This window comes from Bos taurus, chromosome 2, assembly GCF_002263795.3.
Source record: "Bos taurus isolate L1 Dominette 01449 registration number 42190680 breed Hereford chromosome 2, ARS-UCD2.0, whole genome shotgun sequence".
Taxonomy (NCBI): domain Eukaryota; kingdom Metazoa; phylum Chordata; class Mammalia; order Artiodactyla; family Bovidae; genus Bos; species Bos taurus.
Window position 1 is genome coordinate 13,153,422 of NC_037329.1, and position 12,770 is coordinate 13,166,191.

At 38.7% G+C, this 12,770-nt stretch overlaps 1 long non-coding RNA gene across 2 annotated transcripts in view; it reads right to left on the reverse strand.

Annotated features, from left to right (window-relative positions):
* The window catches only part of LOC132342945 (uncharacterized), a 530,795-nt gene extending 521,539 nt beyond the window's left edge, over window positions 1–9,256 (reverse strand). For both annotated transcript variants that reach the window (XR_009491502.1, XR_009491500.1), the window contains exon 1: window positions 9,188–9,256. This is a non-coding gene — a long non-coding RNA (uncharacterized lncRNA). The remainder of the gene's footprint in view (window positions 1–9,187) is intronic.
* Window positions 9,257–12,770: the final 3,514 nt, after the last annotated feature.

The window sequence follows — 12,770 nt, forward strand, 5'->3', positions numbered from 1 at the left end:
TAGTTCCATATTCCTTATCAGGATCTTCTGTCATAAAACAACTCATGCAAATGGTTACTATGGTGCCTGGCCAGGGTGGGCGGTTCCAATCAGTGTGCCTCCCCTAACACTTCTATCAGGTGAATATGGTCTCAACTCCCAGGATCTTACCAAATAAATTACATCTGGGCCTAGTCCATCTGGACCATCCCATGTCAATGTATTCTCATCAGGTTTATTTTTTCCAATCTATATCTTAGTCAGAGGATGAGATTGTTAGACAGTGTCACCAACTCAATGGACGTGAATTGGAGCAAAGTCCAGGAGATAGTGGGGGATAGAGGAGCCTAGCGTGCTGCCATCCATGGGATCTTTTCAAAGAGCTGGACACAACTTAGCAACTGAACCACCACCACAACAGTATCTTAGATATCTTTTTTTAAATGCTAGGAACAAGTATATGAAATTTTGTTTAGTTATTCAAAGTTTCATAAAGTTTTTCTACAGCTCCAATATTGTGTTCAAAGAATGCAACTTATTATTTCATGCATCACAGGTACCTTTTTCTTAGTGTTCATTAAAATGATAGAATAGCTCTAATCTCTACCTGTCTACCATTTAAATGAATAACTAAGCTATTTGCATCATAGCTGCCATCACCTACAATGCTGAGACTCGATCACTTTGGCATTTTGAGCCATATTTACGGCAGTAAGAAAAGTGGTAATACTTCTTTTTGTGTGTGGTTGTCAGATATTTCTATAGAAAGGAAAAAAATATTGCACTAACTTTCTTGTTGGACACTCATTTGCAAATACCACCCATCTCAGTAATTGACAGCATAATGAAAAAAAGTAAGTTTTCATCACAAATTGTACTTCCTTTTCCTCTACAGGGGGAAAAAAAAATCTATCAAAATAATGGCAAAAATTCAATGGCTGTGGTTGGCAGAGAAATGTGTAAGTCTTTACATACAAACCAATATGTGTCATTTGCAGCCAATCTTCAGAGCTTACTAGATTTTAAAAATAATGGATGTGAATCTCGAGATTTAAAAACTTCTATAGCTGATACTTAACTGCTGTTTCATTTTGGCTGACACAGGAACTAAAAAACTCAAAAAAGACTAATACTTTTTAACAATGAAAACTTTTAACAGCATTAAAGTTTATGAGACATCTGACTTAAATCCTGTTTTGAGAAAAGTTCCATTAGGAACTCAGAGAAAATGCTAAGCATGAGCTCAAAGACCTTGTTAATGACCCTTTAATGGAATTTTACATGTTGTTGTCACACTCCATATTGACAGATTTTGACAGCTTAATAATATCCCTGATGAATCAGAATCAATTTATGCTTCAGACCTCTGACTCTCTTATGTAACTAATGAAGTAATTATTGCTCCTTCCTTCACAGGAGAAAGTCTTTACAGGGTACTGTGAAATAGTATAAAATCTCATGCTGTGACCCACAATAGCATCCTGAAAATTCTCCCTGACAGGATACCATTTGTGGAGTTTTCAGTAAATAAAATGCAGACATTTAGGAAGGTGTTTATTGCCAAAGCAAAGATAATAATGGCTAGTATATGCTAAAATGTGCTATTTTAGAATTGCTAGCTTCCAGCCTGTAAAAGGTAGCAGATGTTGAAGTAAAAATACTGAAACATTATTTATTGATATAAAGTTCTTTTTATGGAACTTCCAGAATATTGATCTCATACTGACCTCTGAAAGTTCATTTCTCAAGTAACTTTTACTCTTCAGAAGCTTTTCCAAACTTATAGGCAACCACAATATTCAATTAGAAATGATATCAGAATTTAGCATCCAAGTATATTTATAAGAAACATTATTTCCAATATTATTTAGACTAGCTTTGATCTACAACTATTTTGTATATCTACTACATTAAAATGCTACTATATACCACCTCACACTTAGAATTATTCACAGAAAAAAAATTAGTCTGAAATAATTTTGCTATAAGTGTTAATCAACCAAAGAACTGAGATCAACTTATGCAAAGTGCAACTATCAGAATTCACAGAGAAATGTCACTCTAACCCTGGTCCTTTGTAGCAATGGGACTCTATCTGATTTTGTTATTAATGTTATGGTTGGAACCATTCTAGACCAAGGAACACAGCCTGGTTCAACACAATGTGAATGAACCATTATGAGTATTTAATCTTAAGAAGTTAGTTTAGAGAAAGATCTATGTCATGTTTCCATGTTGTTCACCTGCCATTTAGCTGGCTATTGGTTATAGGAGGGCTGTCAAACCTAAAACAAAGTCCTCTGTAACTTTGGGTCTGGTATTCGGGGGGAAAGAAACAGCTATTATAATCACTGTAATAATTACATAAATAATACACTTGGGGTCTATAATAGAACAAGTTAGAGAAAAACTAAAAAAAAAAAATTTTTTTTAAACTAATCTTGGAATCCTGCTCAATGTCACTAAGCCTGGGCTCAAAAATGACTCAAAGAGAGCTCATGACTGAGTAACTGATGGCCACACTTAGAGAAAGGAGGAGGGACTTGCATTGAGGAAGGGCCTCAAGTAATAAAGCTGGAAAGAGAAATGAAGAAGAAGAGAAGTCTCGTGTATTTAGCAAATACTATGTCAGGTCTGTCCTAAGACTGTAGTAACCCATAAAAAGTTGCCTTAATCAGCATTTACAATGACCTTGTGAGAAGTGTAAAACTAGCCTTATTTTCAGATGAGAAAACAAACTCACTTATCCCGGAGGCCAGCTATGAAAGGTAGAGCTGAAGCAGAAATCCAGCTCCCGTTATCCCAAAGGCCTTCATCTTTTCACCAGTCTATGTGAGAGGTATTTTCCCTGTGCAGGAAGAGAATATGACTTAGTGTCATCAGTCTGTATTCTAACACCCACTCAAAGATTGCCATGAGTTCTTTGGTGTCCTTCCGAGCCCTGAATTTCTAGAAAGAAAAATTAATAATTTGCTTTTATTTACTAAGGAAACTCCAACACCATTGTTGAACACTGTTAGAGACTTTTTCCCTGCAGCACCCAAGAATCACTGCTCTGACCCCACATGTCACATAGTACTATGGTGCTATAAAATCAAGTGTAAATGAAAAAGCCTCCTCCCTTAGCACAAGCAACTTAAGCAGGACTATAGGCGAAAGAGTGCCACCTCGAAGTGAAAAAAGTTCTATTTTCATATTATCACAGCTTCCCCATAATAAAAGGTCTATGAATGTGCCATTAGTTAGAAATAAGTGGAATAGTTTGAAGATGACCTTAATGGACACATATGATACTTGGAATGTTGTGAGACTAACCAGCTATATCAACTTAATAAACAGTCCATCAAAATTGTCAGAATACTTTATCCACTGATTTTAAAGATAAAGGTGCCATTTTAAATTTCTTACACATTAGGCTAAATATATAAATAATAGTAATAACAATAATAATTACTTGTATTTGCTTTTTAAAATAATGTATTCTTTCCTTTTTCTCTTATTACTGTGTTAGTCGGTAAGTCATGTCTGACTCTTTATGACCCCATGGACTGTAGCCCACCAGGCTCCTCTGTCCATGGAATTCTCCAGGCAAGAATACTGGAGTGGGTAGCCGTTTCAATTTTCAGGGGATCTTCCCAACCCTGGAATCAAACCTGGGTCACCCACATTACAGACAGATTCTCTGCCATCTGACCCACTAGGGAAGCCACAATATAATGTATACCATGCTAAAATTTTCCTTTCTCGATTTTCTTCAATGATTCATATTCCAATACACTTAAATAACTATTATATTAATGTTTCCCAAAGCAAGTTTCTATTTGTTAAAGTTTCCCTCTTAATCCAGCCAAGAAAAGGAAGTGCTTAGATTTGATACAGTTTTGGGACCGTGGCTAAAACTATTAAGCCCTGAAACTCCTCTTTAATGCCAAATTCAGAGTGATAAACCACAGAGCCTTCCAACATATGTCTGTTTTAAAATAAGATTGGGCAGACCAACAACCTTGGAATTTTCACTTTCCCCTTGACATTTCGTCCCAATCACATCTCAGTATCCAATTAAATGCTTTCACTTACCATTAGAAGGACTGATTATTGCCAGCCTTTACAACAATGCTCACAGCTGCCTGACAAGCCAGCATCAGTTAATCCTAAGAAGGGCCACTTCAATTTGTCATTGTCCTAAAGATCTGATATTCCTTGGATATAAATTCAAGACAGGGATTCTTACAGCAGTCAGATGGCTTAGCTCAAAGCTGAGCACAGCTGTTATATGAATGTATTGTTACAGACAGTCACTCAGAATCTGCTCAGGTAGTAGACAAGAACTCTCGCTTCTCTGTGCCAGATACTTGGGCAGGCACCAACACAGCCTTCTCCCTAGAAAGCACTGTGGCTGCTTTTAACATCCACATGCCTTCACCTCTTTGCAGAGGCTGCCATGACACCTACACTCATAAAACCATCTCAGGAACAAGTCTCCCTTGCTTGAGATCTTGAGAAAGATGTTTTCATGCATTGGAGAAGGTTCTGAAATCATATAGTATCCAATAGTATGAAATTAGAGCACTTAGGGCTGAAGCAGGAGCATTACTCCTTTATATTCATAAAGAGATTTTTCTTTTACAACATTTTTCAGATATAACAACATCTGTCTGCACAACCTTCCCACAAGGGATGCCACTGGGATGATTATCCAGATTTTGTACACCAGTAATACAAACAAAGCCCAGAAAGAGAGACCAGGGTTTTAGATTCCTTGTCCCTGGAGAGCTGAGGAAATAATTCAGGTCTTTTTAGTTTCAGGAAAATCTGCTTCCTTTTAGATAGCAAGCTAGCTTTCATTAGATAGCTTGTTTTAAGGGGGATACTCCTCTAAAAGCCCATTAAATGCTTTTATATCAGTTTTAAGGATTTGAATCAGAACGAAGGAAGGCTATTAGAAGGTATATGCTGTGCCTGTAACACAAGGAAAGAAGTTGGCAGTTACCCTGTCAGATCCAAAATTTGCTTAACTTTTACATTCCTAGGACTAGGACTCTCTGCAGAGTTTGGAATCAACAAATTTAGTCAATTTGTTGTACCTCTTATTTCAAATTGGAATCATGACATTTAAGTCTTCCATGGACAGGGATATAACAATAGTCAATCTATAGGGTCTCCTAGCACTTATCTTATGTCTCATAAGATATTTAAAATATAATAAATCATCCACCTAGTCTCCAGTACTTAGAACAACATGCTGTTCTAATAAAAAAGCATGTGCCAAAGTCAAAAACACATCATCCCCATCCATCTTACTATGGCCTCTCAGCCTTTTATGCAATTTAGCATGTAACCTCACATCTCAATTATTTTCCATAACTTACTCACTCTCCTCAGAGAATTTATAGTCAGAGAAAACCATAGCCAGAGACACTGGCTGTATTTCTGATTAAATATTCTTCCCTGACAACAGAAAAGCCCTGGTCAAAATTAAAAGACCTAAATAAAATTTATTTTTAGTGCTTTGCTTACTCCCAATCAAAAACCTTCCTTGCTTAAATTTTGTGACTTTTCTTTCCTGCCTTAAAGCCACAATAAAATAAAGAAAAGGGGGTGATAAACACAGAATGTTAAAGCATACCAATGCAGTGCCCTAGCTCTTCTCTGCCTGGCTTTTCCTAACACCGACCCACCACCCTCCTTGGGCTGAATCCAAGCCAGCCTGCCCCGGTAATAGTGTGTGTCTATCCACACGCAGCTCCCCATTTCCATCCCTTCCACCACCACATCCTGTATATCACGCCTGCGAAATATTTCTCAATTTTATCTCCTTGTCTCTAGTTCCACTTCATGTTTTTAGTTAATGCTGGTTTCATCTCTGGCCTGAAAGGCTGCAGTATTTTTCTCACAGGTCCCAGACGCCAGGCTCATTCCTTCAAATCTATTAATTTTCTGAAGCAAAAGTGTGATGATACTGGCTCTGCTAGAAGATAATACTGAAACAAGGGAATCACAAGGCCTTCATAACTGACCTGCAGGCCTTTCCAGCCTCGCTCCTCCACACCCTCAGTACATCAGTCACACACCTCTGCCCCTCTTCTGCTATGCATTTCATCTCTACCAATGGACAGGTCTTGCTTCACAGACTGCCCCTCCTTCCTCTCCCACAGAGCTATCTCTGAAGATAGCTCAAGTTTTAAATCTCTACTAAAGACTTCTCTATCATTGGTACAACCTTTATTTGTTCGTGTTTCACCATATTAAAATCATTTATGTTTTTTGAGTTCTTCCTCTGTTCGAGCCATATAGATGTGTCTGCCCTCTGAGCATAACGCGTAAGCAAAACAAACAAACTCAACCTCATGATGCTTACAGTTTAGTGGGGAGGCGTGCGTGCTTGCTCAGTCATGTCCGACTCTGCAACCCAATGGACTGTAGCCCACCAGGCTCCTCTGTCCATGGAATTTTCCAGGCAAGAATGCTGGAGTATGTTGCCATTTCTTTCTCCAGGGATTGAACCCACATCTGCATTGGCAGGCAGATTCTTTACCACTGAGCCACCAGGAAAGCCCAGTGGGGAAGACAGACCTTAACCAAATAATCACAGAGGAATATGATTGCAACTACAGTGTTAATGAAAGAACAGTAAACAGAGCAATGAGAACATGAGCAGGAAGACCTGATCTAGTCTTTGAGGTAAGAGAAGGCCCCTCTGAGGAAATCACTTTTGAACAACTATAAGCAGAAAGATAGAAGGAAAGGAAGGAGGATGGATAAGTCAAATGATAAGGATTAGACTCACAATGACACAATCAGGGTATATAAGGCAAGTCCTAAGTACTCAACACTGGACTCTTATAATTCATCAACGTTTTATGTAAGTGACATCAGCAAATTTCTTCTGACCAGGACCTTCCTGCTCCAGTAAGAAAATATTTTCCAACTGTACACGTGTAAATACTATGAAATTGAAACCAAGAAATTTTTGTCTTGAATAATATAAATCATACAAGCCTCAACCTTGTCTCAGTTGCACAGATCTGTTTTTACCCAGATAGCATAAATTTCAGATTTAGAAGGCTGCTTAAAAAAGAAAAGAATCTAGCCCAGGCAGATATCACTATGGATCACAACCCTCTTTCCCAAGGAGTGTCAACTCAGCTTCAAAATCTTTCTCCTGGATCACCCCAACCAATTACTTTTAATAAGCCAAAACTTTTTTCGATTCAGATATGTTTTGGCCTGCCCGTTCAAATCCAGCCTTCTGCCTTGAAGTTGAATTATATATCCGTTGATGTAATTTTTGTTATTGTAACTTTCAAAATAAAATTACATCTGCGTTTTTCCCTAACAAACTCATATTACAATCGATGGGACATGGACAATGTCTGCTTCTCATTTGGAACACTCTGAAGAATAAAAATGATTCAAGAGTTCCAAAGGTTTGAGAGTAAGCATTAATCTATACCAGCGTCTGTCTGTTGGTGAGAAAGAGGATGAATGCTGCTCTTTGCTCACAAAGTAACAGCAGGGTGGCCCTTCACTCCCTTATCTCTTCTTCTAATGAGCTAGTCCTAAATACAGCAATGCATTTCAGAATACACTGCAACTGGAATTCTGGCTCCATATCAAGACAAGACAAGTCAGGATCAAACTCCTGAAGAAGTCATACACAATCTGTTGACATACATTGAAGAACCTGTTTAATTGTACTAGGAAAAAAATATGTGATTTAAAGCTTCTAGGGAGAGCTTCAGCCACAACTTGATCCTGGATGGGAGGCAATACCAAAATACTTGAACCAACTAAGACAGAGAGCTGTCTACTCTAAAAGTTACCTTAAAATAAAAACCAGTACTGAATCACTGCCAGGACAATATGCTCTATTTTGTTTTATCTTAGCTTTACTTTGAAATGACTTTTGTTTTTGCTGCTTAGTCGTGTCCAACTTTTTGCAATCCAACTGCAGCACACCAGATTTCCATGTCCTTCACTATCTCCTGGAGTTTGCTCAAAGTCATGTCCATTGATGCTATCTAACCATCTCATCTTCTACTGCCCTCTTCTCATTTTCCACTACTTTGGGACCCTATGGACTGTAGCCCACCAGTCTCCTGTGGTTCTTCTGTCCATTTCTCAGCAAGAACACTGGAGTGGATTTCCATTTCCTCTTCCATGGGATCTTCCCAATCCAGGGGTCAAACCCACATCTCCTGCATCTTCCAGCATTGGCAGGCAGATCCTTTAACACTGAGCCATGTGGGAAGCCCTTAAAGGACTTTAGAACTCATCATTTTTAGTCCTCTCACCTCTAGCCATGCTCTGCTCCAAATCTTTCTCTGCATTACAATCCAAATGATTTTTTTTAATCAAAGATGTTTTATGTCCATCTTCATTTAAAATTCTTTAGAGGCTTCCCTTGCTGTCAGTAAAAAGTTAAACCCTTTGATAAGGTTTATCACAATATTGATTATCTAATTCCAGCTTGTTTCACTAGCCTCTAGCCACTCCATTCTCCCTTTGATCTCTACTCCCACCATACAGCTTTGAACCACCTCCTCTTCCTCAAAAGCGATGCTGCTCCTTGCTTCTCTATTTTTGGCCAAGTTATTTCTTCTGTCAAGGAGACAGTCCCACTATCCTCAGCTGGAGGCCATCTCTAGTACCTCTGTAAGGATCAGGCATTGTATCTATTCTTTTAGGAAGGGTCTTGTATCTGGAAATTCATATATGATCTATTCTAAATGCTTAGTTAATAAACTCTTTTTTCCACTACTTTGTGAGTCTAGGAGGACAGAAAAATTGTCTGTCTTGCTCAACAATGAACACCCAGCTCTCAGTATAATACCAGACACATAAAACATGACATGGAAATCATCAAATTCTCCAAAAATCAGATACCAAACCTTTCCTCAGTGAATAAATTAGTCTGATTCCCTCTCTCATATAATTGCATGAAATACAAAATCTACTTGGATTTCTTAAGTATTTGTATGAGTACTCAAGAAAACATCCTACAATGTACATTTTATTGATTGTCAGTTTTATCTCAATATAGCTATTTTGTTTGAAAAAAAAAAATCCACTCTTGACCTCTTGATAGAACAGAAGAAGTCAAAAAACTGAATAAATTACTGTTAACCTAGGACTCTATATTCAGTGAAAAATTATCATCAGAAATTTAGGAGAAATAAAGATATTTCAGACAAAGGCTAGAACTTACCAGCAGAACTGCACTAACAGGTACTCTAAACAATAACAACAGCAGCAAAAACCAAACACTCGGAGACCTATAAAGAAATGCAAATCAGTAAAAAGAAATGTTAATATGCAGGCAAATTCAAATGAATGTTAAATGTAAAGCAAACAATAATGTCTCAAGTTTAAATTATATATATATATAGAGAGAGAGAGAGAGAGAGAGAGAACAAAGACAAAAATGATGTATTAAAGAGTTCTAAGGTCCTTTTGTCATCCAGAAAGAAGGGAAAATTGCTAATATTGCAGTTTGGAAAATCAAGGATACATATTGGAAAGGGTCTGCTTTGCAGGCAGAGAGGAGGCATGATGGACTTCTGAAGTGGTGGCAATATTCACTTCTTGACCTGGGTGATAGTTACATGGCCATCTCTTTGTAATTAATCATTGAGCTAGTACATTTCTGTATTGTGCATTTTTCTGCCTGTGTGTTATAATTCACATATAAAATTTTTAAAATCTGAGGGGCATGGAGGACTCCCGGGGTCAAGCTCAAACTCCTAAACACTTTTTGAGCTTTTGCTCACATCATACCTGCTAACATCCCACAAGCCAAGGCAAAGCCCAAAGTCCAGGATGGGGAGAAGCTCTTAATCTTCCAATAGACTGGGGAATTAGTAACTTTTTCTGTGAGATGCCAGATAGAAATATTTTAGGCTTTATGGGCCAAATAGCTCTCTTTTTGCAAATTTTTCTCTTTTTCAAAATCTAAAAACATAAAGGCCAGGGCTTTCCTGGTGGTCCAGTGGTTAAGGATCTGCCTGGCATTGCAGGGAACACAGGTTTGTCCCCTGGTCAGGGAAGATTTCGCATGCCAGGGAGCAGCTAAGCCCATGTGCAACAATTATTGAGCCCGGGCTCTGCCATAAGAAAAGCCACCACAATGAGAACCTCCTGCACCGCAATGAAGAGTAGCTCCCACTGGCAGCAACTAGAGAAGACCCACTACAGCCAAAAATAGATAAAATTGCAATGCTAAGTCACTTCAGTCATGTCCGACTCTGTGCGACCCTATAGACAGCAGCCCACCAGGCTCCCATCTCCCTGGGATTCTCCAGGCAAGAACACTGGAGTGGGTTGCCATTTCCTTCTCCAATGCATGAAAGTGAAAAGTAAAAGTGAAGTCACTCAGTTGTATCTGAACTCTTCGTGACCCCATGGACTGCAGCCTACCAGGCTCCCCCGTCCATGGGATTTTCCAGGCAAGGGTACTGGAGTGGGGTGCCATTGCCTTCTCCAAAAATTGCAATATATACATACATATATAGAGACCATTATTAGCTGAGGCTCTTACAAAAACTAGCTACAGCTGGATTTGGCCCTCAGGCCATACTTTGCCCACCATTACATTGGGCCATGCTCCTCTGTCCATGGAATTTTCCAGAAAAGAATAGCGGAGTGGGTTGCCATTTTCTTCTCTAGGGGATCTTCCTGACCCAAAGACTGAACTCGAATCTCCTGCATCTCCTGCATTGGCAGGTAGATTCTTTACCACTTGTGCCACCTGGGAGACCCAACAGTACCATAGGGAAGTTTTTCTTTAAAAGCAGGGCAAATAATTTAGTCTTCCCAATTCATCTTCTTGGTTGTGACTATTCATATCCCTATCATGAGGAAAACATATTCACCCCTATCTCAAGATACCACCAAATCCACCTAAACAAAGCATCAAGCTAATGTCCTGGTATACATTAGGTTCAAATGTGGCCCTTCTTGATCCACAGATCTAGGAAGTAAATAGACAAGTTCCTCAATGGTCAGTGGGCAGGATAACTGCAATAAGACATTTCCATTCAGAAAAAGAAGAAGAATGACAGGCACATAGGGATCACTGCTCCCCAGAAATTCAGAAATACAGTAGGCAAATGTTGCCCCCTCCATCACAGTAAAACAACTTTCCTTGATTAGACTCTAGTTTTAAAAATAGGTAAATGCCTTCCTGGAAGAGGGTTGTATTTTCTATTTGTTTGTTGGTTAATCATAGTAGTTATCAGAATTTTCCAGAAGGCAAAGCTAGCCATGCAAGCCCCTTTCTTGTCTGCTACTATCCCGTTTGTCAAATAAAGCCATATGACTAAGTTCAAAGTCAAAAAGTAAAAAAAAAGTACATTACTATACACCCGCTTGTGAGGACATGACAAGATTGTGGTTGCATAACACTGCTAAAAAAGACTAAAGCATTAAGGTCAACTGCTTCATCTGCCTGAAAGACCCCACTTTATGATGTAATGGCCTGGAAATTCAGGTTTGACCTCTGCTGATTCCATATTGACATTGTTTTCCAAAAGCAAATTAGATCCCAAATCAGGGTCACCCGAACATTAAACACAAGATTTTCATTTGAAACAATGAATATTAAATTGTAACAAATATTTAAACTCAATAAACAACATCTTTAAATCGACTGTAAAGAGTTAAACTTTATTCAAAAAATAATAATAATAGTTTAAAAAGGGAGGCGTAGTTAATGTCAAAAATAATGCACCAAATTCTGTGAAAATGGATTTTAGTTGATTTGCTGCTTATCATGAGCTGACATTGTAATGAGTCTTCCAAAAACCTAATGGAGTCAAGCAGCATTTAGAAGATAGATACCCAACACAGGGGTTACTGTCACTATTCTGACTGTTCAAATCACATATTATAAAATAAGTTCCATTTTAAGAGAAACATTGATTAAACGAAATGGTCTAGAGGAAGGTGACCAAGAGAATGAAGAGTCTTTGAATAATGCTCTATGATAAATATAGAAAGGAATTTTGAAAGTTCATCTTGGAAAACAAAAAAGCAAGAGAGGGAGAAAAACATGAGAAATGTGTTGAAATGTTTTCATTCACGGTTGTCATTTGGAAGAGGAAATAGATTTATTCACTGCTGCTAAAGATCAAAGGTTGGCAATATGTAGGGCCAAGGATGAGCCTACATTTCGAGCAATAAACCAGCTACAGTATAAATATTTTAGGCCTGCTAGTCTGCAGCATCCACTCGACTTTACCACTGTAACAGGAAAATAGTCCTAGATGATACATAAACTAAGGTTGTTGTTCAGTCGCTCAGTCAGTCGGGATCTTTGCAACCCCATGGACTGCTGCACACCAGGCTTCCCTGTCCTTCACCACCTCCCAGAGCTTGCTCAAACTCATATCCATTGAGTCGGTGATGCCATCCAACACCTCATCCTCTGTTGACCCCTTCTCCGCCTGCCTTCAATCTTTCTCAGCATCAGGGCAACCTGGGAGTGCTGAGAATTAAATTTAGCCAGGAGCAATCTTGACCAGTGAGGGTGAGGAGACAGAATCAATACCTCAGTGTCCTCCCCCTCGTGGAACAGTTCGAAGGTGGGTTCTTCACTGTCCATCAGAGAATCTCCATCATAACTGAACCCCCATTGCCTCATTAATGCAAACTGCACTAGCTTTCCCCTGACAATGTCTCATTTTTTCCCACTCTCACTTTCGCTTCTGAGAATCACCTCCCAAATTAACCACCTGCCCTCAAGGACTTACCTCAGATTCGACTTCCTGCAGTCTCAAATTAAAATAGACGTG